The 24,615-nt window shown below is 31.3% G+C and overlaps 1 long non-coding RNA gene across 2 annotated transcripts; it reads left to right on the top strand.

Moving 5' to 3' along the window:
• The first annotated feature begins 5,049 nt into the window (after positions 1–5,049).
• On the top strand, positions 5,050–6,125 carry LOC133035847 (uncharacterized). 2 transcript variants are annotated; one of them, XR_009686966.1, is made up of 4 exons: positions 5,050–5,221; positions 5,315–5,524; positions 5,649–5,805; positions 5,887–6,125. It is a non-coding gene; the product is annotated as an uncharacterized LOC133035847 (long non-coding RNA). The 2 variants fall into 2 exon arrangements; XR_009686965.1 differs by having other exon boundaries at positions 5,053–5,221; positions 5,649–6,125.
• Positions 6,126–24,615: the final 18,490 nt, after the last annotated feature.

The raw sequence follows: 24,615 nt of genomic DNA, 5'->3' as shown, positions 1-24,615 counted from the left end.
TATTATTTCTAGACAAACTATTTGTATTTTTCTTGTATTTAATTAAATATAGAATTTTAACTAACTAGATTCTTTCTGGAGCTTATTTAATTAAATATTCCTATTTAAGTTATAAATTAGTTGTAACAACTGATTTTTCTTATCTAACTTAAATTTGAATATTTGATTTAAATTTTAAATCAAGTTGAGGAATCCTAGGCATTAGTTATTAAAGATTCTTAAGATATTTTTTAAGTTAATATCTTTTCAAATATTAACTTAAAATGGAATATTTTAGATATTTTTTGGTTAATATCTTTTCAAATATTAACTTTAAAAAGATATCTTCAAATTAAGTGGTTACAACTTAATTTTTGATATTTAATTAAATCTAAATTTGAAATTATTTAAGTTTTAGATTTTTTCTATATAACTTAAATTAGATATTTTTCAAATTTTTTGAAAAGATACTTAGTCAAATAAGATATTTTCTAGATAGTAATTTCTAGACTACTTATTATTTCTAATATTTAAATAGGAAAATTATACTTTGTGAAATTAATTATTTAAATAATTAATTTTGGTACAATTTTATTAAGTATATTTTTCCTAGTATTAAACTAGAAATAAATAATTAAGCCTTCTCTACACTTAATTATTATTTCTTGAATTTAATACATTTAATTAACTTCAAAAATCTAAATATCTAAGTTGATTTTCATCATGATACTTAAATATTTATTGATTTTTCATGACACTTAATTAAATAAAAAATTATTTTTAGGTTGAAATTTAATTTTTTCAACTTAAATTTAAATAATTTTCAATATATATTTTTCTTTATTTTCTTAATCAATTTCAAAAATTGCATTTTATTTATGCAATATTTTCGAATTTTATTTTGAAAAATAGATTGAGTTGTAAATTAATTATTTATTTTAATTAATTCTTGGACCAACTACAATCAATGATTTTTTCATTTAATTGATTAATTTAAAATAAATGAATTTAAAATATATATATATTATTAGAAATTGAATTAACTAGTCAAAAGAATATCTAGATAGGTGATATTTTTGCTTGAAGTATTTCTTTTCTATTTTTATTATTTTCGAAAATTATATTTTTATATACTTTAAATTTTCGAACACAATAAATATATTCTCAAAGGAAATTTTTAAGTTGCTAATTATTTATTTAATTCAACTTAAATTAATTTCCTTAATATTTATATTTAAGATGGAAATAATTTATTTTATTTTAATCACCATCTAAGTATAATTTTATAAATATTATATTAAATTCTTATTTTTGAATTTTAATTCTTAATTTAGAATTTAATGAGATTTATTTATTAGAATAATAAAGAAAATACATTTTAATAATGAGCTTTATTATTATTAAGATATTCGATCTCCATTGTGGGTTTTACACCGCGTTTGTTTTAGTGAGTAATCCTCCCTAATGGAGGAACGTTCATTAGCAATTTCGCACCGTTTAATCTCGCATGATAAGTGGTTTGTAAGTGTTTTATATGGTATAGATCACCCTAATGGTGGCGACCATATTTGACTTGCAAATTGCGAAACAATGGTAGAAGCTCATAAGATAGAATAGCCTTGACTCTCGCCTAAACGGGACAATGCTGGATTCCAATCTTGATCGAATAAAAGGTTGCTAGAATGTTTAACATTTTAGATGAGCTGACAACTCTATTCAATGGATGGTAGCTTTGACTCTCGCCTGAACGGGACACTGATATCAGTTTGTTGAAAACCTTGGAAATTATTTAGGATTGAATTTTTTAAGTATTTTCTCATATCATTCCTACTTGCTATGTGCTTATAATTTCTAAATTGATTTTGTGTGTTAAACCATTATTAATTTCTATTTGTTGATTTCTATTATTTTGTAGTATTCTGTTTTGTCAAAATGAATCCCATGTTATCACTGTTGACTGAAAACAAGCTGAATGGATCTAACTTTAATAAATGGAATGAGAACATTAATATTGCTCTCATAGGAGAAAGTGCCTTGTTTGTTTTAACTGAGCCGTCACCTGAAGTGCCTGGGGATAATGCATCCAAAGCTGTGAAAGAAAAGTATGAGCGTTGGCAGAAGGCAAATGACAAAGCTCTATACTTTATGCTTTCTAGCATGGTTGACACCCTCAAAACTCGGTTTTCTAAAACTGAGAAGGCTGCTGAAGTTGTGACGAAGTTAAATGAGCTATTCGGTAAGGCATCGCTTCAGTCACGCTTTGACGCGACTAAGAAGTACATTAATGCACGGATGGAACCTCATCAAAACGTGCGTGACCATGTTCTCCTCATGTCCAGTTATTTCCAAGAAGCCCAGGATCATGGTGCTGAAATGGACAGTGCTACTCAAGTTAGTCTTATCTTGAATAGCCTGACTCCAGCATTTCTACCATACACATCAAATTATGTCATGAATAAGAAGGAAATTGACTTTCATGAATTAGTCAATGACCTTCAAACTTATGAAAATTTGATTGGAGGACCCAAGAAGAAAGGGAGTAAACCTCATAATCCTGGTAATGGTAATGGGACGATGAAACCTGAAGCAAATGTTGCCTCTGCTTCAAAGCCCAAATCGAAGAAGAAGTGGAAGAACACCAAGAAGCGAACAAAAGCCATGAAAAAGGCTGCTCCTTCTGGTGATGCTACACTTAAAGGAAAGTGTTTCTACTGCAATGAGAAAGGTCATTGGAAACCCCAGTGTCCTAAACTTCTTGCAAAGAAACAAGGTATTTCCATTTATAAACTTTATAAGTTTTAGTGAATTATTATCCAATTGGATTTATGATTCTGGACTAACTTTGTTTATTTCTTCTTCTTATAGGCCAAGCTACTTGAACTCAGTTGAGTTGGATCAGAAAGCTGGACCAAGGGTGAAATCGTCCAGATGAAGATGAAGCTATTCAAATTTTGAATTAATTGTTTTAGTTTAAAGACAATTTGAATTTCAAATTTTAGTTAGGGGTATTTATCCCTGTTTTTCTCATATTGTTGCAATACATTTTTTTTTATTAATAAAGTATTCTTTTTTTTTTCGAAATTTACTATTGCAATTTATGAGATTGAGCTTCATTTAATTTATCTTCATCAATTATTACCACATTATATTTGTATGTTTGTATGTGTAAGTGTTTTTATTATTGATGCAAATTCTATAATATTTACAACTCTTCATAGAGTTATATTATAGAAACACTAGAAATTATTTCTATGTTTATCAATAATTGTTAATTCTCATACAATTATTAAGAATTTGTTTAATAAAAGGATCTTATGATCTGATAGGGGTGGAAAAAAGTTAAGAAAACTATGCAGTTCAACGATCTTTTATATCTAATGAACTCTGGATAGTATTCAACTCCACATAAACTCTATCACACTAAGAGAATCATGATCTTTACAACCTTTAGGGGTGGATCATAATCTCTATATACTTAGGGGTGGAGATTATCCATAATACCCTATATGTATATTATTAGGGGTGGAGTCCATTCCACAATTCCCTATGAAACACATATCTTGTTTAAACATGGAAGTAATATAATGAGTCAGCTATTGTCAATATAAATTCTTGATCTTGATTGTATGTTCCATTTCGATTTTACTGTTGTAAGTAAAAGTTATGATACCTTTTAAAGTTCTTTGTTAAAGTTTCACACTACCTTAATTGAGTGGGAGAATTTTAAAATTCTATACCCATCTTCATTAGGTTGATAATTGTGATAGGTACTTAAGAACACTACTGAAAAGCAAATCTAACCATTCACATGGATAGGTATAGCTTATCAGAATTATGAGAATAAGATAAATAACTCTAGTTCAGTCCATTCGAATGACTTGAACAAGGAATTCTTAATCCTTATAAAAATTTGATGGCATCTTAATTTTGATTACTTTATCTCTGGCATGTATTTTTCACTTCAAATACTAGTCTGCTATGTTGATGACTTAGTCTTGACTTAAAGTTTCAGACTAATACAAAAGTCACAACTAGGTAACTCTCTAAACAATCAGAGGTTAAAAGTATTATTTAACCAAACATCTGCTATTGAGTGGGAGCTATCTGAGATGTAACCAAATAGGGAACATTAGAAGATATTCAAGAAAGATTTATGAAAGTGATCTATATGTCAGATATTAAGGAACTGTGTATCAGTTATCCTTGTATCTAGCCATCTAATTTCGAAATTCTTGAGATGGTGCTTACTTTGGGGGTGGAGGAATTATTGTATAATAATTCAAGCTCTACTAGAGAAGAATTGTAACTTGGTCTATTCGAAAATACCAGAAAGTTATATCACTGAAGAAAAGTCTACACTGTATTATCTCAATTACATATTTTAAAATATGAGAGATATGTCTTCTGTTTATCCAGATGTACTTTTAAAACAGTAAAGATTTCAGTATCCCTTGATGAGTAAAGCATATAGTAAAGGATGTTTCATAAGAGTTTTTTATGAACTCACTACTACAAATTAGGCTTTTAGTGACACTATATAGTGACACGCATAATAGTGTGGGTCACTAAAAAATTAGGAGTAGGTTTTAGTGACACACACTATTAGACTCTAAATATTCGGTGTTTATCACCCGAAATGCGAGTCACTAAAAATATGGAGTGTCACTAAATACTAAAACCTAAAATTTATAATTTTATAAAAATAAAAAAACCACGGCCTATAGAGACGTGCCACGCGTGTGAGGAAATTTGTTTGGCAACGCGTTATGCGTGTCGCTAAAGCCACATGTGAATCACGTGGATTTAGCGACACGCATAACGCGTTGGCAATACGAATTTGCTCACACGCGTAGCGTGTCACTATACACCCTTTTATTTTAAAAAATAATAATTAATAATCAGCCCTAATTATTTAAAAAAAATATAAAAACACTAAAAGGTAGCACGGTTTTCTATAATTTCAAACCCAAAGCTTTTTTTCCCATAAAAACTGACCAAAAAATATAAAACATATATTAATAAAAAAAATAAAAAGAAATAAATTGGGTCTGAACCCTTCTTTCTCTTTCATAAAAAACCCTAATAATATTCTCGCCTCTTCCTCTGCCTCTCTTCCTCTCGCCTCTGCAATCTCTTCCTCTCGCCTCTTCTTCCTTTCTCTTGGCAGATGTTGCTGCCCAGCTTCCTCTGGCGACAAGCGCCTGAGACTTTGCGGATTTAGGGCGTAGAGGATGGATTACAGGTACATACTAATTAAACTAAATAAATTTAACAAATATTCCCAGACATTTTTTATTTGAAGACAAAGAAAACAATTGTTAATTTAAATTTGCAGGCACAAATAATGGTTACAGCATATAATTTAATTGGAAAAAGTTGTGAGCTCCTCCTTTGTAATACAAATCCAATGGTACCTTCCATAATGGAAAGAGGAGCGCCTTTTTGTGACCAAATTTTTTAAACAATTTATGGATGTTTAATGTAATTTTTTGTAACAATCAAGTATTCTCCTCAAACTCCATTCTTTTTCCTAGCTCCTGGATTCGTGAGTTTGTTTTTCTTTTTTTTTGCTGAATAATTTTGTTTTGCTTTTATTTATTACTTTTATGGAAATACATAATGAAATGCTCCCAAAACTTTGTGACATGGAATTTTATTCTTATTAACAGGTTGGGGGATGGTGGAGTCCATATTTGTTCACAGCTACAATAGCCTCAACAAAATATTTCTTTAATCATGTTTTAAGGAAAAATACTTTAATAAAAGCTTGCAGAAACATCTCTCGCCATTATGATCGATAGCTTCTCCTTTGTCCAATCGCTCAAGGTCTCCCTTCGTGTCCCTCGCCTCCCTCAGTATATTTTTTTTCGAGCTATAAATCTCTCCCTCTGTCTTTGATTTTTTCAGGAGGACTATGTTTGAAGGTCGTCGTGGATCTCGCTATTCAAAGTCGTCTGTGGTTTACGGTGGCAGAGTTCATTGATCTCGTCATTCGAATGCTGACAGCTCTAGGTTCTTGGTCTAAGGTGGCAGGTTTCGTGGATCTCAACATTCGAACGCTGGTGATTTTAGGCTCATCGTCTATGGTGGCTGTAGGGTTCTGCTTGTAATTTCTTTTTTCAAATTTCAATTTTATTTCTGGATGTGTTCATAGCTATTTTTTTACTTTGTTTTTAATTATCCTAAATTTTTAGTGTTGTATTGAACAATACTTGTTATATTGATTTAAAATAATATTTTTTTTGTTCAATATACTTTATTTATTTTTATTTTTTTTTTCTGTAAAATAATTTTTGATTATTGAATGTAAATGTATATATACATTTTTTTTATATCTATTTCAAAAAAAAAAAGTTGTTTTATTTGAAAATTAAAATAAAACAAATCTGATATATATATAAGTATATTAATTATTAAAATAAATAAAAAAATAAAACTTTATATTAAAAAAATTATTAAAATAAATAAATGAATAAGTATAGTGACTTTTTTTGTGTGTCACTATATCTCTAAAAATATTAATAAAATATAACAAAAAAAAAAAGAAAAAAAGGGATATAGTGACACTTCATGTGTGTGGCTATTACCTGTTCAGTCTGACAAAATCTGACACTATGCCTATAGTGACGCGCAAAAAGTGAATGTAAAAGGGTTCAGTGACACGTGTGAAATGTCACTAAAAACTATCTTTCCAGTCACCCTCATTAGTGACGCGCGTTGAAGTGTCACTAAATAGTTTTAGAGTTACTCAATGTGTGTCACTAAAACCCATTTTTCTAGTAGTGACTAGTTTCCAGAAGTTTGGGTGGATTCAAATATACTACACTTGATCTGAAGATCAAGACATCAGATTGACCTATTTGCACAGTTTGTTTTATATTAGTGCAAGTGGGAGTTTGTTGGGTTTTATGCCCTAAATAAAACTCTTTACAATCTGATTAGTTATCAATATAAAAAATTTGAAGTGATTGATGTTTGCATGAATTTTACATGCTAATGGTTTAATATGTTTAATATGTTTATTACATTCATACACACAAAATCTGTTAAATCCAGATCATATGTTTATTCACAATTACAGTATCGTCAACACAGTGGAATGTGATTGTGATCATATGAATCAAAAGTTTTGGTCCCTGTTTCATCAGTGTTATTGGATTTACACTGATGTGATAATCAGCGATGATGTGTACTTACACTTGGAGTAAGTGTTATGTTCTTTCCAGGACATTAGTAAAGTATACTAGTTGATCTTAAGATTAAAAGAATCTAAATCCCGATATGCTTAGGCTCAACTCAGGAGTGCTGTTCATGTTCTTAGATTTATTAGTTAAGCCTACTTTTGGGTCAGGGTGATACGTATATTTTTGGAACATGATAGTTTGATTGAGTGGGAGTGCTGAACATAAATATGGAATCTATAGCTTCTACTGGTGTATAGAATTCAAGTGATGATTCCCTTCGAGCTTAGCAAATAGAAGTAAATGGATGAGCTCTTGTTTAACTGACTAATTATTAGATCACTAAACACCATTTACAGGTAGCTAAGTGTTTTAAGGGGCAAAATACATTGAAGGGTGAGAACGGTAAAGAAATTCCCATCTCGATGTAAATCATCTATATAGAGGATCTTTAAATCACAATAAGATTATAACAATGGTTAAATGAGATAGTATATTGATATCGTGGAACATACAATATGCTCTATATAAGTCTGAGAGTGCAATTCTAAGTTCTAAGAGTGGATTCAACGAAGAATTAATAAGTAGGAATTTACTTGGTAAATTTGGTTCACTTATTGGAAGCTCAGCATATAGATCCATGGTCCCCATTCTAGTTGAGAACATTCTGCTTGTAAGACTCATTAATTGATTCGTGATTGATCAATTATAATTCTAAAGTTAGACTATGTCTAATTTTATGAATTTTCACTAAGCAGGGGTGAAATTGTAAAGAAAAGAGTTTCTAGGTTTATTTATTTATTAATGGACTTTATATGTCTAATTGATAATTAAATTAAATGACAATATTATTTAATAATCTATTTTAGTTATTAAATAATTAGTTTTGGCATTTAAAAGGCTAGAATTGGAAAATAGGCGTTTTTGAGAAAATAGAGATAAAATTTGATAAAATTGCAAAATTAAGTGAGGCCCATTACAACACCATGGCCGGCCACTTAAGTTGATTTTTCAAATTAATATTTTCATTATTTTAATGCCAAATAATTCTAAACCTAAACCTAGTAGTTGCCTATAAATAGAAAGTGATGGCTCAGTCTCACACAATGCTTTTCATTAGTAATTTGACAGAAATTTCTCTCTTCAGAAAAACTGAGCCTTCCCCACTTTCTATACCTGGCCGAAATCCCTCTCTCTTTTTTCCTTCATCAATTTCATGACCCTAGTGAAAGAGTAAGTGCCCACACACAGCAAGCAGTAACTCAATCATAGATTGGAAGACTGTGAAGGATCAAACTTGAAGAGGAAGGACATTCGGGCTCAGATCTTGATTATACTCTGCTACAGAAAGGATACAAGGGTTAGAGATCTGAGTGGAAGGAGACATTAATTTCGCTGCATCAATGTAAGGTTTTCTTAACTTTATATGTGTTTAATTTATCGTTTTAGAAAGTTCTTATTTAGGATGTTAATAAACATACTTGTGAGTAGATCTAAGATCCTGGTAAAATAATTTACAACAATTTCAGCATCAAAGATTCAGAGAAAGAGATCCAGGTTCAGCTATTGATAATGCTCTGCTACAGAAAGAAATCAAGGGCTAGATATCTGAACGGAAGGAGTCATTATATTCCGCTGCACCCATTGTAAGGTTTCTTAAACTTTATATGTGTTTAATTTATCGTTTTAGAAAGTTCTTATTTAGGATGTTAATAAACATACTTGTGAGTAGATCTAAGATCCTGGTAAAATAAGTTTCCAATAACTGGTATCAGAGCCATGGTAATTGATTTACTTGCAAGAAATTTGGACTTTAAAACGATTGTTTGTTTGTTTTTGGATGGTATCATGTTGTATTGAGTGTTATTTGATGATTGATTGATGTTTGTAAATTTTCTTGAAAAATAATTGCGATTCTGTTTCTGGAATTATTTTTATTGGATAGTATGGAAAAAATTAAACAAGTTACCCTTTTACAGAACTCAATTTCGATTTTATTTGAATTAGTTATGATTTTTTGAAGATTTGAAAAAAATCGGAGCTGTGCTGAAATTTTACTGCGATCGCGAAAATCACAAGATAAATTTCACAATTTTTTCGTTTTTCTTCGATTTTTCATGCTTTTTCATGGAATTAACTTCCGATTTTTTGTATTGTTTTGTATATATACTATTACTATTCCTAATTCAATTCTAATTATCATTTTGAATTAATTTAATATTTTTTAAATTTAATTCAAGATATTAGTGTAATTTGAATTTGAATAGAATTAGTATCTATCTTCTTGCTTAAAAATCTATCTTATTTTTAAATTTGATTATATCTTATCTTATTTTTAAATTTAAGGTCAGATTTGATATATATTTTTTAAATTAAATCTTTTTTAGATATTTTGACCTTATTTAAATTTAAAATAAGATAATTATAATCAAGTAATTTTTACAGGATGTAAGATATTTTGCTAACTTTTAAATTTTATTATTTTATTTATTTAAATTACATTAAATCTGAAAAAGATATTCATTTATCTTTTCTAATTTTTTATTTAATTTTTATTTATAAAATAACATTTAAATTTTAAAAGTAGTTAGCAAATTTTGAAATGATATTTAGGTTGGTTGAAACCTAATTTTTCAAAATTGTAGGTTTAATTTTATATTTAAATTTTAATTTAATTTCAATTTTTTTTATTTCAATTTTTTTTAAATTAATTATTTAATTTCGAAATTAATTATTTAATTTAAAATTAAATAAATCCTACATCCAACTATCCAGCTAACCTTGTTGCAGGAGTATGTGTTTTAACTTGTTTGTAAGTTTTCAAAACCTATTATTACTTGATTGCAAATAGCCATGGTTACTTTTTGCCAGATCTAATGATCTGATGGCTCCCTTGGTCAAGATAATAATTTGTAACAAGTATATTTACAATCTTCTTTCATCTGTGTATGACCTAGCAACATGATAGGACCCATCCAAAGTGTGCATGTGTGAGCCTATGTGTTTAATTTTATTATAGATGCATATAGGTTGTTGTTGCTAAAATAAATTATCATAGTTCTTGATAGAATTTATTTAGGCCCATTTAGTTTTTGGGCCTATTCAATTAATAACAGTTGTTCTTATTAAGGTTAAATTCCTCTCTTTTGGGCCTTGTGTTAGAGTTGGGACCCATTACCTCTCACATGCACCACCCCAATTGTGAAGGGCCATTTGCCTGATTTGAATAACTGTACTAGGTTAATTAAACTAGTTTAACCTAATAAAATTGATTAACAACATAATTAATTTCATTTATTTTGAAATTAATTTAAGAAAATCATAGTTTAAAGAATTTTATTCTAAGCTAAACTATGTGTATTTTCTTGTATTTAATTAAATATAGAATTATAACCATCTAGCTTCTTTCTGAAGCTTAATTTAAATTTTTCATTAAATATTCCTATTTAAGTTAATATTTAGTTATCTACAACTAACCAACTTAAATCTGAATATCTTTTGGATTTAAAATTTCAAAATTAAGTTGAGGAATTTTAGGCATTGGTTATTAAGATTCTTTAGATATTTTTTAAGTTAATATCTTTTCGAATATTAACTTAAAATGGAATATTTTAGATATTTTTTAAGTTAATATCTTTTCGAATATTAACTTAAAATGGAATATTTTTAAAATTAAGTGGTTACAACTTAATTTTTGATATTTAATTAAATTTAAATTTGAAAATATTTAAGTTCTAGATTTTTTCTAATACAACTTAAATTAGATATTTTTTTAAATTTTGTGGAAAAGATACTTAGTCAAATAAGATATTTTATAGATAGTTATTTCTAGACTACTTATTATTTCTAATATTAAATAGGAAAATATTATACATTGTGAAATTAATTATTTAAATAATTAATTTTGGTACAATTTATTTTAAGTATATTTTTTCCTAGTATTAAACTAGAGATTAATAATTAAGCCTTCTCTACAGTTAATTATTTATTTCTTGAATTTAATACATTTAATTAATTTCAAAATTAAATATCTAAGTTGATTTTCATCATGATACTTAAATATTTCTTTTTCATGACACTTAATTAAATAGAAAATTATTTTTAGTTGAAATTTATTTTTTCAACTAAATTTAAACAATTTTCAAAATATATCTTTTCTTTATTTTATTTATCAAATTTTGAAATTGCATTTCTTAAATGCTGGAATTTCGAATTTTATTTGAAAAATAGATTAGAGTTGTAAATTATTTATTTTTGGACCAACTTAAATCAATGATTTTTTCATTTATTGATTAATTTAAAATAAATTGAATTAAAGTATATTATTAGAAATTGAATTAATTAGTCAAAGGAAAATCTAGATAGATGATATTTTTGCTTGAAGTATTTTTCTAGTGTATTTAATTAAATAGAAAATTAATGTTTAAGTTGATTTTCATCATCATACTTAAATATTTGAAATTTTTCTTATATATTTAATTAAATAAGAAAATTATATTTTTTGTTGTAAATTAATTTTATTAATTAATTTTGGGCCAACATTAAATTAGAATAATTTTTCCAGGATTAATTTTTTTTATTTTAACATGCATTTTCGAAAATTGTGTCCTTGAATACTTTAATTTTTCGAAATGCAATATATATTTATAGAAAATTAAATTTGAGTTGTAAATTAATTTAAATTAATTTGGTAACAGCTTAAATTGAATATTTTTCTAAATATTTATTGGAAATTAGTACTCAGATGGAAATAATTCATATTATTTTCATATCCATCTAAGTAAAATTTATAAATATTAAATTAAAATTTATATTTAGAATTTTTCATTTTAAATTAGAAATTTTAATTAAATAAATATATATTTAAAATAAATAGATTAAATAAAGAGAATCAAAAAAAAAAAAATACAACTCTCTTTAAATCATGAGCTTTATTATTAAGATATTCGATCTCCATTGTGGGTTTTACACCGTGTTTGTTTTAGTGAGTAATCCTCCCTAATGGAGGAACGTTCATTAGCAATTTCGCACCGTTTAACCTCGCATGATAAGTAGTTTGTAAGTGTTTTGTATGGTGGCGACCATACTTGACTTGCAAATTATGAAACAATGGTGGAAGCTCATAAGATAGAATTGCCTTGACTCTCGCCTAAACGGGACAACGCTGAATTCCAATCTTGATCGAATAAAAGGTTGCTAGAATGTTTAACATTTTAGACGAGCTGACAACTCTATTCAATGGATGGTAGCTTTGACTCTCGCCTAAACGGGACACTGATATCAGTTTGTTGAAAACCTTGGAAATTATTTAGGATTGTATGTTTTAGTATTTTTACTTGTCATTCCTACTTGCTATATGCTTATAATTTCTGAATTGTGTATGAATTTATATTGAACCATGTTATTTTCTGTTATTAAGTTGTAGTTTAATTTCGAATCTTCATTGTTGGTCTAACTTGGCTTGTTTATCTAATGAGATAAATCCCTAGTGGATTTCAACCATTAGACATACATAATAGTGTTAGATCTCGAAAGATAAATATTGTATATGCGACATCTAGCTGTTCATCAATTGATGACACCTTAGACTAGTATTTTTACGATATGAAACAAGAAGATTGTATAAATAAGATTACTTTGACTTTCGCTAATCGAAGCATCGTTGGATTCTTATTTATAAACGAAATTATCCTAATTCCTCTTACCTTATTCATTTTGAATTAGCTTCAAAACATATCATTGGATGAATGGTCTATAAATCATTTCATGTCATTCTATATTTTCTCTTAAAAAATTAAATGACGCTTATGATTATAATCCCGAAATTCTATTCCCAATTGATATAAATCCTCAATCTTAGAAATCTCCTACTTGTATGGGCAAATCAGACTTAGAATTAAATAGTAGTGGTGGTCCAAGATAGAATTACTCATTATATTTGGTATAAATTTTAAGTCTTTGACTTTAATTTTAGATTCCAAATAGAAATTTTCTTATATTTCTAATTCCAGATTCAATAAAGTTACACTTTCTCAAGTGTTTAATATCCATCTTTTATTAATGGATTCAAACTGTATGGAATATGAGTTAGGTATTCTGTGACTAGGATCCACTTGCACTATTCTAAGAATTCTTTGATGTAACTAAACCTAAGTCATCAAAAGACACTACCACACTTTTTTTAATCTATGGCATTTGTATCTTGTTCATAGTGGATTTGACAAGATCGATCTCTGCAAAGGGTTAATATGCCTATATCCACTGAAAGTAGTTCATCTCATTCACAGATGGATGTACATTCAGGGGTGGATATGAGTTTTTCGTTGTATTCTTAAAACGATAACTCTAGATTATACCTTTTAGCAAGAAATTTGAAATGTTTAAATATTTCATTAATTTCAAGCAATGGTTAAAACCATTAAGGTAAGTGGTTAAAGATCTTGCGAACTGATAGGGGTGGAGAAATAGTTAGTAGATATGCAGTTCAAAGATCATAAAATTGATTTTTGAATTATATCCAAACTTACCTCCCCAAAAATTTCGAGTTGCATGTTGATGATTAGTTACTAGTCGTTGCCTAATTCCTTCTATGGTAATACAATTTCAGAATGATGTAATGGTTGTATACTTAATGCAAATCATTACTAGATTCATGGATGACCTAATCAAAATCTTAAGAAAAGCTAGAACTATTAACCATGGTTTGTTAGCTATTCTAAGTGATTAGGGGTGGACCATCCCATAGTCAATACATTAGGCTATTCGTGTTCTTTAATTTGTTAGTTAAGCCTACTTTTAGGTCAGGGTGATACGTACATTTTGGGAACACGGTAGTGCAATTGAGTGGGAGCGCTATCATAAACATGGAATCTATAGCTTCTATCTGGCGAATAGTAAGCAAAGGATGATCTCCTTCGAGCTTGACCAAACGAACATAAATGGTGGAGTACTCATTTCACATAAGCTGAAATATCATTTATACGGGGTCAAGTGTTTTAAGGAATAAATACATTGTAGGGTGTAACGGTAATTTAATCCCTTTACAGTGTAGATCATTCAAATAGAGGATCATTGATCAAATTAGGATTATAACAATGGATAACTAATGATGTGTCTATATGGTGGAACATATAGAGCATTCTATATAACTGAGAGTGCAATTCTAAGTTCTATGCGTGGATTCAACGAAGAATTAATAAGTTAGTGAATTTTAGTGCTAAATTCTTGATCTACTTATTGGAAGCTCGGTTATATAGACCCATGGTCCCCGCACTAGTTGAGATAATATTGCTTGTAAGACTCATGTAATTGGTTTTGATTAATCAATTATAATTCTCAGATTAGACTATGTCTATTTGTGAATTTTTCACTAAGTAAGGGCGAAATTATAAAGAAAGAGTTTTAGGGGCATATTTGTTAATTATGATACTTTGTATGGTTCAATTAATAAATATGATAAATGACAATATTATTTAATAATTATTTATAGTTATTAAATAGTTAGAATTGGCATTTAAATGGTTGAATTAGAAAATTGGCGTTTTTGAGAAAATCAGATGCAGAAAAGGTAAAACTGCAAAATTGCAAAAAGTGAGGCCCAAATCCACTAGTATAGGGCCAACCACTTTTGTAGGCAATTTAAACTGATATTTTCATTATTTTAATGCCAAATAATTCAAACCTAACCCTAGTGGAATGCTATAAATAGATAGTGAAGGCTTTAGGAAAAACACACTTTTCTTCTGACACTTCTGATTCAGAAAAAATTCAGCCTTCTCTCTCCCTATCTTTGGCCGAACCCACTCTCTCTCTCTTCCTCTTGAATTTCGAAATCCTTAGTGTATGAGTAGTGCCCACACACAGCAAGTGATACCTCAATCATAGTGAGGAAGATCGTGAAGAAAGACTTTCAGCAAGAAGGAGGTTTCAGCATCAAAGATTCAGAGAAAGAGTTCCAGGTTCAGATATTGATAATGCTCTGCTACAGAAAGGAATCAAGGGCTAGATATCTGAACGGAAGGAGTCATTATATTCCGCTTCACCCATTGTAAGGTTTCTTAAACTTTATATGTGTTTAATTTATCGTTTTAGAAAGTTCTTATTTAGGATGTTAATAAACATACTTGTGAGTAGATCTAAGATCCTGGTAAAATAAGTTTCCAACAGATGGATGGTGTTCTATTTAACAAATAGACAGCAGTAGAGATCATGAAAGACCAATATTGGAGAGGTAAGTTGGATTGAGAGGCAAGGGCTCGGGCAACATTCAAAATATACTGGTGTTTCCTCTCTACCACAACATTTTGCTGTGGTCTTCCTACACAGGAAGTGTGATGCATAGTCCCTTGGGAAGCATAGAAGGAAGTGAGAGTGAGTTCTTTAGCATTATCGGTTCTTATTGCTTTGATATTGGTCTTATATTGAGTATGTATGAGTTTGAAAAAACTCTGTATTGCCAATATGGCATCTGATTTGGTTTTTAAAAAATATAACCAAGTGTGTCTTGAGTGATCATCCACTATGGTTAAAACATATTTATAACCTTCAATAGAGGTGATAGAATATGGCCCCCAAATGTCCATATGGACAAGATCAAAAACAGCCGAGGCTATGTTATTGTGAGATTGAAATGGGAGTTTCTTTTGCTTGGCAATATGACAAGTTGGACAATTAAATGGAATGGAAATTGTAGGAACTTGTAATTATTTATTGAGTTTATTTGAAACTTTTACAGAAGGATGTCCAAGGCGTGTATGCCATTGGTTATTTTTCAATTGAACATTACAAGTTTGAATAGAAAAATTATCCTCACAGTCGATTTGCTTCAAGTATTATAGTTTGCCAAAACGTTTAGCTGTCCCAATCCTCGATGTCAAAGGGTCCTGGATATGGCAATGGTTAGTATCAAATAGAAACTTGTAATTGTTTGTGTGTGTGAGTGCATTTACTGACAGTAAATTGAATTTAAAGTCAGGTACAAAGAGAACATTAGTAAGGGATATATTGGAATTAATAGCAACTATGCCAATCTTTAGGATTTTAGCTTTGGCACCAGTAGGTAATTGGATAGAAAAATCAATTGGAGCAGTTTGTATAGAAGAAAAACACTCTAAATGACAGCAGACATGGTGCGTTGCACCATTGTCGATAATCCATAAAGAAGGGTGAAAAATGCCTGAGAAATTGTTCACACCTGCTTTGTCAGTTGAGGTAGATGCATCTGTGGGCTGCAGTTGCTGTGCCAACATAGAAATCAGTTGTTGACACTGAGCTTGTGTGAGCTGAGAATTGGAAATGTCAGGTGTTGATGAGGAAACTTGAGAGGCCTGAGGGTTATTGTTTGAGGTATTACCAGCATCAGATTTTTTGATGTTGGAATCTGATGGTTTTCGAGAGCCATAACCGGGAGGAAAGCCAATTAAAAAATAGCATTTGTCTTTGTAATGGTCAGGCTTTTGACAATTGGTACAATGGGGTCTTGGCCTTTTGTTTTTAGAGGCTGCATTTGCTACAGGAGCAGCTTCTGGTGCAGTAGAGGAACTCGAGCTAGTCATGCGGGGTAGCATGCGATGGCCAATGGATCTTTGTCTTTCTTAGTTGATTACCATAGAAAAGACTTTGTTCAAGGGAGGGCATGGATCAAGAAGAAGGATTTGATCACGTACAGCTTGGTATGAATCGTTTAAACCCTTCAAGAGCTGAAGTACTTGATCATGATTTTGATGATCCAAGTGCTGAACAACAGCAGCACATGTGCATGGAATCCTAGGCTTCAATTGGTTGATTTCATCCCACATGGCTGTGAGTTTGGTGAAATATGCACTAACAGAATCATCTCCTTGATTGAGATATGTTAGTGTTTCATTCAACTCAAAGATCCGTGGACCATTGCCTTGGTTAAACTGATTGTTTAACACGGTCCACATTTCAGCTGCAGTATCAAAATACATGATACTACTTTTGATTTCAGGGGAAACCGAATGTATTATCCATGACATTACAAGCTGATTACATCGAATCCAAGAATCAAGAAGGGAATCATTTTCAGGAGGTTGAGGGAGGGTACCTTCGAGAAATGGTGTCTTGTTTCTTGCTCCAAGGGAGAGCTTGAAGTCCCTTTTCCAAGGTTGAAAGTTCTTGTCAGAAAGCACCGGAGTAACCAGAGATAATTCGGGATGATCAGCGGTGCTGATGTAGTATGGTAATCGAATGTCTTCATAGGCTGGTTTGTCGGCTTGATGAGGGCGATGAACAGCAGATGGAGTGGGAAGATTCGATCGAATTGTGTTGTCAGCGGAATGATTTGGTGGAGGATGAGGAGCCATTGGAGCTTCGACTCTAGAAGGTTCATCAGAGATTGTAGCAGAGCTGGTGGCCCGAGTTCTCACCATGATCGTGAATGAGAGATCTTGAGATCTTGAATCTTGAAGCTGGAAGTTGAATGCTTAGAGCTTCAGAGTTGTTACAGCTGATACCATATTAGAAACAGAACACTAATAACAGCGTGTTTGTAAAGAAAAGTTTATTGAAGAATGAATTATATTCTTACAGAGAGAGATTACAATTACTTATAGGCAAAAGCCAATAGTAGTTATAACTGAAAATAACAGAAAATAACAGAAGCTAACTAACTAACAAAAAATATCCTAACTCTAAGATTTTGCTTTTTACATTTTCACTTTAGTGATAAAAAAAGAAATTACATCACCGGTTGAGGAGTTTCTTCCATTAAAAAAAAACTCATTATTTATTCTAAGAGCATGTTTAATCAATCGGTAAGCCGCAATATTAAAATTGTGCATAACATCAAAGAAATGCTCTATTATACCCGAAATTCGGCTAATACATCAGAGGAAGACACGTGTCAAGTTTAGAAGAATAAAGAACTCAAACACGTAATCATAATTACACTTGACATGGAATAACTCGTTAAAAGCATAATTAACAGAGTATGTTTACAACTCGGATGACTGAACAGTCTTATGCGAGATAAAAATGTATAAATTGTTGCCTTGTGCCTCGATGAGAAACCATGTAACTTTAGGTGTGCAAGACGAGGCACTAACCTCGTTACGTGGAGGAGATATAATGACAATAGAGATACTTAGCGTACAATGTATGATATACATGCTAAGTATAATAGATGGGTGAAGCAAAGCGAGATACTGCGAGGCGTCCACCTCGCCGTAGGAAGGCATGCAAGCGAAAAAAGATCATCTCGTCACCAGAAACTGCAGTTGTTAGAATTAAAGTAAAAGCATTATCAACCTTGGGAAGACATATGACGAGCTCCAGCTCGCCATCAAGGTTAACTCGACTCCATTCCCAGCGAGGCATTCCAATACGATAAGGCTTACCATATATCTTTAATACACGCTCATTTTGACCCAATAAAAGCGGAATATTCACAACTCTGTGAAATTTAAATGAAAACCGCATTTACTTAATGTGATATGTAATCAGATCCCATTATTTAAGGGGATAATTGTTGTAAGGATTACAGTCAACTTCGTAATTAACTGCCTACTATGTAATTATAAATAGTACCAAGTAAGATCAAAGGGGACGAAAAAAATCACACAAAAAAGACCCTGAGAAAACTATCAGAAATCTAATAAGATTGACTCGTGGACTATGAAGAATTTTAACTGCAAAATCACGTAAAAACTCCCTTTTGTTCATATCTTTTATTTTACTGCTTTAACTTTTTCTGAGTGAGATTATCACTGTGAGGCTCAAATTTTGATTAATGAAATTCTGCATTAACAGTTTGGTGCTTTCATTAAGAGCTTTCGTGAAAAAAGCTCTGAAAAAGCCTCCTGACATAAAAGTAATGGATGACAACAATGAAGATAATCCTCATGAAGGAATCAGTCATTGTCCTGGAAAAGAGCCTCTGAGTCCTCAAGGATCTTTTGATTCATCACCTGAACAGGCCACTGGCTCTAGGAAAACCCAGTATTGCGGACTCAGACTCGAAGGGCCTAGGATAAACAACGGTCGATCACTTCCTAACCAGGTTTCCGAGGATGGCGCCTAGGACCCAACCAGGTGTTGGGTTTTATGCCCTAAATAAAACTCATTTCAATATAATCAGATTTACTTATTAATAAAGATCAGAAATAACATTTTATGTTGCATGGTTCACATGATTTATTTCATGATTATATGTATATAATGTATGAATTCTATTTAAGTCCAGAACATATCAATTTGTTAATGATTATAGTGTTGTCAGCACAGTGGAATATAATCTTAATTATATGTTCGAAAGTTTATTCCCTGATTTGTCAGTTTACTGGATTTAGACAGACATGATAATCATCGATAGGTATTCTTACACCTTGGATAAGTGTTATGTCCTTTCTAGGGCATTGGCAAAGTTTACCAGCATCGGATGTATGGAGTATACATTGGAAGGGACCGATATTGAACTTTGATTAGATATATTAAAATTTACCGTAATATCTATTCAATTCAATATCACATGTTGATCCTAGATCAAATGATCTTAATCCTGATATGTTTAGGTTCGATCTCAAGAGTATTATACATGTTCTTTGATTTGTTAGTTAAGCCTACTTTTGGGTTAAGGTGATACGTACATTTTGGGAACATGATAGTATAATTGAGTGGGAGTGCTAACATAAATATGGAATCTATAACTTCTATAGGAATTTAGAAGTGAAACGATGATATCCTTCGAGCTTGGCTAAATAGAGATAAATGGTGGAGATCTCATTTTACTTCGCTGAAATATCATTTATACGGAGCAAAGTGTTTTACATTGAAGGTGTAACGGTAATTTAGTGCCCATTCAATGTAGATCATCTATTAGAGGGTCATTGATCAAATTAGGATTATAACAATGGATAACTAATGACGTATCTATATCGTGGAACATATAGAGCGTTCTATATACTGAGAGTGCAATTCTAAGTTCTATGCGTGGATTCAACGAAGAATTAATAAGTCAATGAATTTAAGATATATATTCTTGATCTACTTATTGGAAGCTCGGATATATAGACCCATGGTCCCCATACTAGTTGAGACCACACTGCTTGTAAGACTCAGTTAATTGATTTTGATTAATCAATTATAATTCTAAAGTTAGACTATGTCTACTTTGTGAATTTTCACTAAGCAAGGGCGAAATTGTAAAGAAAAGAGATTCTAGGTTTTATTTATTAATTAAGAGACTTTATATGTCTAATTAATAAATATATTAAATGAAAATATTATTTAATAATTAATTTTTAGTTATTAATTAATTAGAATTGGCATTTAAGTGGTTAAATTGGAAAATTGGCGTTTTTGAGAAATTGGGATGGAAAAATGACAAAATGGCAAAATTGCAAAGTGGGCTCAATCCAACATCCTATGGCCGGCCACACTTACTATTTACCATTTATTTTTCTATTTTTTTAATGCCAAATAATTCTAACTTAAACCTAGGTGGTTACCTATAAATAGATAGTGATGCCTCTCATTCACACTTAACTCTGTCAGATGAAAGTTGAGCCTCCTATTCTATACATAGCCGCCACTTCCCTTCTCTCTTCTTTTCCTCATAAATTTCGAAATCCTTGAGTGAATGAGTGAGTGCCCACACACATCAATTGGTATCTCAATCATAGTGTGTAAGACTGTGGAAAATCAACCAACAAGAAGGAGAATCAGCATCAAAGGAAGGAGAGAAAGAGATCCAGGTTCAGATCTTGGTGATGCTCTGCTACAGAAAGGAATCAAGGGCTAGAGATCTGAACAGAAGGAGTCATTATATTCCGCTGCACCCAATGTAAGGTTTACTAAACTTTATATGTATTTATTTCGTTGTTTTAGAATTCATATTAGGATGTTAATGAAACATACTTGTTAGTAAATCTAGATCCTAGTAAAATATATCCAACAACTGGCCTTAGAGCCATGGTAATGATTTAATTTCATGAAATATGAATTAAAACGATGTTATATGTTGATTTGGATGGTTTCATGTGGTTTATGTGCTTATTTGATGATAGTTTAGAAATCACAATATATGTAACTGAAATATTTTTTATTTCGATCTGGAATTATTTTCTCTGGAAAGTAGACGAAAAATTAATAAATTTAGGCTTTTACAGAATCTAATTTGGATTTTTTATAAATTAGTTATGATTTTTTGAAGTTGAACGAAAATATCAAGATTTGAATGCACGCTCGCGCGCGCGGACGCTTGGACGGCGCCCTATCTGAAGGGTAGCTCGCGCCCGCATCCCTCGGTCAAATGAGGATGCTTGCAGCCTCTTTCCTAGGCCAAATCCATGCTTTCGCGCGCGCAGGGGTATGCAATGCATACCCCTGTGCCTCAAACTTGTTTTCGTCATAACTTTTGATTCAAAAATCGTTTTTCATTGAAACAAAAGCCAATTTTTGGTAGAATTTTGAGTAGAATCTAAATTTTCAATGAAAAATCAAATTGTCAGAATCAAATTACTTTTTATTAATTAAAATTAGTTCCTGATATTAGTAGGCTTTGAATTTTGAAAATTTGATTTCTCACAAAGGAGCCTTGTGGTTATTTTTGAAATTTTAGATTATTTTATTTATTTTAATTATAAGATCAGATATTATTTTTTTATTTAATTTTTAATGATCTTACTTTGATATTAAAATATTATCTTTTAAAAATAATCTTGTACTCATTTCAAAATTTGCTAACCATATCATATCTTTTTCAAATTTGTTATTTTCAAAATATATTTTATTAATTAAAATTATAAGATTAGGAATACGTTAGGTTTAACATTTTATCTTATTAGACATTTTTTTTATTAAAATTATATTTTGGCAAAAATAACATGAAGATTTGAAAAATTTGTTAGTTTAGTTTGAATAGATATTTTAGGGTTTCAAACCATAAATTTTTCAAACTTATTATTATTATTTTTATTTAATATTCTAACCATATAAAATATCTTATTTTTCAATTAGTTTATTTATGTAATATTTAAATTTATTAAATTATAAGACTTAGAATATAATAATGAAATATCTAAATTTTCAATTTCAAGATATTTTATTATATTATCTTATTAGAAATTTTAAATAAATTTAAATTTTGAATAAACTTGATATTTGAAAAATTGGTTAGATATTTTTTTTGATTTTTTGTTAGAATTTAAGAAATTTAGGAGTTTGTTGAATTTTGAATTTTTTCAAACATTCTCTAACAACCTAAATTTGAATTCTAGTTAAGATATTTATTTTAAAATTTAAATTTTTTTAAATTCTAAATTGAGATATTTTAGCTTACTTTCCAGATATTCCAGATGAGTTATTTGTTTGTATTGTTTGTTTATATATTTATATACAAATTTTTTTTACAAACCTATTATTTATTTGATCTAAATTGCTATGATTAACTTGTTGACAGATCCAATGATCTGATTTTTTGTCATAGTCCAATTGTCAATAGATCTTATAAATATTTTGTAACAGGTAAATTTTGCAATTTCTTTCATCTTTGTAAACCTAGTAACATGATAGGGCCCATCCAAATCATTTGACCTGTGTGAGCCTATATGTTTGCTATTGGGCTTAGATGCATATAGGAAGCCCATTTAAGTTTTACTAAGTAAATGGACTAGGTTGCTAAAATAAATTTTGACATAAGTAAATTTATTTAGGCCCAATTAGATTTGGGCTTATTCAATGAATAACAATTGTTTATTGAATGGTTGAATTCCTCTATTTTGGGCCTTGTGTGAGAGTTGGGGGATGTTGCCCCTGATTTTGCCCAATATACGTGGACCAACCGGACAGGGACACGTGGACCAAAAGATCTTAACATTCAAATTAATTGCTAAGTCTCGATGAAGAAAGGCGTCCTCCGGGACCTGCCTCCCAGAGAAGGCATCCGGAGTCCTCTATGCTCCCGGAGGCCTAAATAACATCAAAGCATCTCCGCGAGGTGTCAGGCATCCCCTGAGCAGTCATCTCGCATTTAATACCGCATGGGAGGAAACGTATTACGACTGCCACACGCAATAAAGTCTAACGACACAACCCCCAATCTGCACCTACGAAGCTATGATCACTTAAGTCTATTGACGGGTACATTGTGAAGGGTCACGTCAGTCAAAAGGCAATAAGGACATTCCACATAAAAACCCTACAGCACCTAGGGATTTGACCATGCATTACCCATGGTATATTCATTGGGAATACCCAACTTTATGGATAGTTACAGAAATACATGTACTGTAATCCTGGGAATCACCCCACCAAAAACACTATAAATACCCCCTCAAAGCTCATTAATGGGGTCGAGAATTTTTGGGTTGCATAAGTGCAAGAAGAGTAAATACTCACCAAGAACATTCTCTGTATTTAATACACTCATAAATACACAGACTCGTTGACTAAGGCTCATTAACGCCCCAACCACGTAAAAATCCTTCTCTTAATTTCTTACAGCGCTCTAATCTTCTATTATTTTATTGGTTGCCGAAAACCTCGGTCAACATTTTGGTGCTTTCATTGACAGCTGAAGAAAGCTTCTGTAAACATACTTTACGTTACAACAATGGTGGAAACTAGAAGCAATCGTCAACCTCGCCCTCTGGAAGACGCTCAAGACCCGAATGAGGAAGACGTTGCTTCAAGAGCAGCTGAGGGCTTTGAGGAAGAAGAAGGAATTCTTGATGATGATTACGAGGGAAACCTCAATGAGTATGCCTACGATGAAGGTAGCTACTCAGAGTTGGTGCTTCTAAGACAAAAGACTGTCGATCATGAAGCTGAGATCGCAGCCCAAAAAGCACAAAACCAAAAAATGCAAGAGGTAATGCTGGCCATGCAAAAAGCCATGGAGGCGGCTGGCATCCACGTGCTTCCCAAGGCAATGATTGCTGGACTTGGCAAGGAACCAGAGGAATCTTCGCCTAGTACCCAACAGTAGAAGTCTAGGGAACCTAGCCCTATAAGGTATCCCGCTGAAGGGAACCAAAAGAAAAACCCTACCTCTGCCCCTGGGAGAAAGAAAAATGTGCAGGATCTGCGAAAGGTCCGCTCTGATTTCCCGAAAGGGAAAGGTCTGCAGAGGGGAAACTCCAAAAAGGGAGTCTTGGCCCTCAGGATCAAGAGGACCGAAAAAGAGTTTCCGTGCACCAAGACCGCGGAGGTAGAGATGTCCTCCCGTCGATTTGAGAAATAAAATCAATGGGAATCAAGGTGACCTCCGGGATCACCTTGACCAAAAGAAATACGGGCCTGCGATCTCCACGGGAACGTTAAATGAAGGAATCATGGTGGAACTCGCCATACTCCGAAAAGATATCGCCCGAGTCTCCCGGAGACAGAAAGGGGACGACTCCGACTTAGACTGTGAGGACCGGGAGCCGTGTGCTAAGCACATCCTGGAAGCAGAGCTCCCCAAGAACTTTAAGATGCCTGAAATGGCAGCTTACAC

Source organism: Cannabis sativa, chromosome 3, assembly GCF_029168945.1.
Source record: "Cannabis sativa cultivar Pink pepper isolate KNU-18-1 chromosome 3, ASM2916894v1, whole genome shotgun sequence".
Classification (NCBI taxonomy): domain Eukaryota; kingdom Viridiplantae; phylum Streptophyta; class Magnoliopsida; order Rosales; family Cannabaceae; genus Cannabis; species Cannabis sativa.
The sequence above is the reverse complement of the archived record's forward strand: the minus strand, read 5'-3'. Positions and strand labels throughout refer to the sequence as shown.